A 4,303-nucleotide genomic window follows, 5' to 3' on the forward strand; every position below is an offset into this window, starting at 1 on the left:
GGTCCCCCATGGATGCAGGGGAGGAAAAGGACTCCAAGTGAGTAGGTGATGGTCTTGAGAGTAGAGTTACATGTTTGGCAGCTGATGAGAAGGATGACAGAGAGCAAGAGTGAGACAGAACACTGAGTGATGAATGTATAGAAGTGGAGTGGAGAGAGAGAGAGATAGGGGCATCATGGTGCAAGGAGGAGACTGGCTGATGGGGAGATGAGGAGAGACATGTAGGACATTACAGTGCGTGAGGGCAGAGAGAAGGTAGGCAAGAGAGGAGGAAGACAGGCACAGAAACTCATGAATAAAAAGCAGCATGGTTCGAGAGCCTGGCAAACACACAGCTGCACTGACATTCACGTGACTCAAAAATTACAACTTCAGAAAGAAAATTAGTGAGAATGCACACAAATATTGTGGTGACGACTAATAAAAATATAACACGAGAGACTGCGCTCATACTTTTCTGCTGACAGAGCTGCCCTGATGTGATTTCCTCATCACCTCCATGAGAAAGTGTACCTCCACATTTTTGAAAGAAGGACCAGTGCCTGGCGGTGGGCCTGGGGATTAAGGAGATGAATTGAATTGAATTGATATTTTATTTCTATCACGCTATGAAGGAGGTCCCAAATAAAGCCTGCACTCCAATCTTCATTTTGTCTCATTTTGAAGTACCAGGAACATTTACACTGAAATATATGACATATGATGAACAAATAAACCAGCAGAGAGCCACTGTAGGGCTCTGCCCAGTACCCATGAGAAGAACAGCACCTATTGACGTACCGTATGTTTGGAATCAACTTCCACTGGAAATCAGAAAGTTTGAAAGTTTGGACCTCTTCAGAAAGAGACTGAAAACATTCATATTTAGATAAATGTAAACAGTTAAACCAAGACAGACCTTTGGATACTCCTTTTTCTTCTCTTATGAAACCATCGAGTTTTATAGTTACCATCTGCGCCCGAATATGGTTAATTCCATCTGGTGCGCGTAATAAATTATTCAAAATCAAAATCAAACCTATGCCAAGAACATCATGGACAGTAAGGTATCCATTAAGAAAACACTACCAGCAAATGAGACGAAATGAAGATTGCTTAAGTACCAATCCGGAAGAAACCAAAAAGGCCTTAATGGAAGACGAATGGTGACATCACAAGGACCCAGACTCACTTGTAGATAGAAGGAATGACAACCAGAGAATGATGCAGAGAGACAAAACGCTATGAATAAAGATATTGTGAACATAGAATGAAGGGACGATGTCAAAATCCAAGAAGCTTAAGCTGTAAACAGGATGAAGATATCCAACCCACTAATGCCTGTACATATGCTTGAAACGCAAGAAAGCTAAAAAACCAGTGCGGCTTGCTATGCTTAGTAGAAGAATAGAGCGGCAAGCGCCATTATACATAATGTGCCTCAAAACAAGGCACAGTATTATAAGTGCAAGTCCACTTTGCACTAAAAGCAGAATCAACTTAGGTTACTAGAGTCCAAACAAGACAAGACTCGTATTCCAGCAAATGAGAAGAGACGGCTGAATCGAAACTCAGCAGATGCAACTCATGCCAGGAGAGCCATGGTGATACTAATTGAAACTTAAGAACAGAATATGCTGCTTCTGAAAGGCCAAGATAAGGAGGCCTGGGCAGGTGACACACTAAATGAGAATCAAATACAGAAATTGCAAGAAACTAGGCAAATTCATGGTGTCTGCATCACGTGACCAGCCGAGCGAGGAGCAGCAGGAGTTCACACCTACGCCTGGCATCCGCCCAAGCAAGAGATATCAGAACTTTTCCAGACAGACGATGCGGTTTTGAGGCCAACCACAGTGAAATAATTGACACATAGTTGTTGTAGCGATGATTGATTGTAACCTTAATTGGAGGAAAGCTGGGTAGCTGAGGGGGGGACCCTGCACCTGGCTGACCATTCTGCGTGCTGCTAAGCAAAGTGGAAGAATATGCATGGGGTTGATGTCAACCCAATCACAATGGACCAAATAATCTAGGGTCCTATAGTTAGTAGAACCAACAAGACGTTGTACTTTTAGTGACGTCTACAGTAGTCATTTTGAAGGACGGGCTTAGATGCCCACCTGACAGTGTTTACCCAATCCCCTCACCCCATTACCATATACATATTTAGCACCTATATTCAAGTTACCTTTTCTGAACCAATAGAAATGCTTTGAGTGTTACACGTCAGTTATGATGAGTTTTTAGTATAAATGCTGTGTTTTTATGAAGTTTGTTGGAGTTGAAGCGAGGAGTATGATCGCATCACTGCTGATTTCCATGACTCTCTATGTTTTGTACTCGTCATTAAACAGACTCCCTTTGCCAAACCGTTGAGTTGTCCTTATTAATTGGTGTTGGAGTAATACATCTGCACCCCAATCCATCTCAAGGTGCAGCTATCTCGTCTTAAAGTACTTTGGAGCAAACCCGACTCTATGAGCCGGTCGGGTGTCTCCCCAGTACACTTGGTAGCGGAGATTGGATGGTTATAGACTATCGATTATTGATTAAAGTAAGACACCTATTGACCGTCGACATAAAGTAATTCTAGTTCTTCGGCAATATCACAAGTCCTATGCCATTCACTGAGTAGACCATGAAGCTCCCCGTAGACAGTGGCAGATTAAAGAGAGACTGCAGTCAGGGCCTGAAGGGACCCGTGTTCCCCACACTTCACTTCACATTCCTACGGGCAGCTGAGCGGGCAAAAAAAACGAAGAAGTCAATAACAAAGTCAAAGGAAAAGGTAACAGAAGGAGGTGGAAGAAAACAAAATATAGTTAGAAGTAGAGTAGACTGTACATATATATAAGGGGATAATGACTTGAGAATAATAAAGTACATCAAGGTTACCAGGGAGGACACCCGAGAAGAGAGAGGATACCAGGGAAGAAACCCGAGAAGTGAAAGGATTCGCCTTATTCCTACGCTTTGATATAGGGGCTAGAAGAAACATGTACCCAGAGTTCCACATAATGGGGAACAAACAGACTACCACAACATTTAAAGACGACAAAGGGGTAATGATTAGAGGCAGAAATATCTGTGTCCAGCTGGTGTCTGTCTAGTTTGTCGAGTGTCTGTCTTCCATGTTTCCTCTTTGTGATGTCATTATATTGAAACAATATCTTTGAGAAAACGGATCCAAATTTAGTGCGATTTTACAGCTGAGATAAAATCGCGTATGAATTGATATTTTTTGAGTAAAATGAAAAATTTAAAAATGTTGTGAAAATTTGGATTGGAGCTTGCAGTGTTTGGTGCTCGCTCATATTGTTGGAAATGTTCAAGTCACACGAAAACATTGACAAGTGTTATATAAGAGGAAAGGGAACAGATTTAAGCATGGAAGACATGACTCCATTGGCACACTTATGCAAGCAGTTGCCAAAGCATGCACCCAAACTAAAGAAATATAGAACCGAGTGGGTTAAAGGTACTGCCCACAAGATGTTTATGCCATGGCCACAAAATGGGCCTTTATCTAAAGCCGTCTTACAACATATGATGACATATTTGCATGCCACATATACAGGCAAGAAGTTAGAAAAATGCCTTGCTGTTCTCGGGTTGTGAAAAATGTATGAACAGGGAAAGGAGGAAGAGCCGCCAACAGATTGGATACTTAATGTATGCTCAGAGGGCGCTGAGACGCCTACTGCGCCACCTGCCCCATCCGAAACAAAAGTTGAAGAAAGTAAGGACGAGGGGTTATACCCACTAAGAGAGCTTAAAGCAGCCACAGGGTATAGTAACCCCGCATATGAGTCACCTACACATAGTAGTGATGAAAATCAAGTGAAAGATAAGGGCAAGAATATTACCTCAGCAGTCCTAAGGGACAGGGAGAGACAAGATGACAAAAGAGATCAGGCACAGACAAGTGCATCTCTAGACAAAGAGAGAGAAGGGAAGCGATGGAAGGGAAGCGAAAATAGAACTGATGAGATAGCATTCGCAAAGGACAAATGGATGAGAGGGCACATTTTACTGAAACTCGATGGCAAAGGCATTGATGACACGAAACAAAAGGAGAGGTCAGACGAGGCACAGAGAAAAGACAGCTCAATCGCAACCGAAGGGGAGCCAATGATCAAGACAGACAGAAACAGCAAAGGTTTGAAGAAGAGCAAAGGATACGTGAGAAAAGAATAAAAATATGAAGAGATGAGGAAATTCGAAGGGCAGAGGAATGAAGAAATGAAAAAGAAAGGAAGAAGATAGGGTCAGAGAAGAGGCGAGGAAGCGCAAAGAATTTGATAATTACATAGAACGAAAG

The sequence above is a fragment of the Ambystoma mexicanum genome, chromosome 10 (genome assembly GCF_040938575.1).
Source record: "Ambystoma mexicanum isolate Mex_15411 chromosome 10, UKY_AmexF1_1, whole genome shotgun sequence".
Classification (NCBI taxonomy): Eukaryota; Metazoa; Chordata; class Amphibia; order Caudata; family Ambystomatidae; genus Ambystoma; species Ambystoma mexicanum.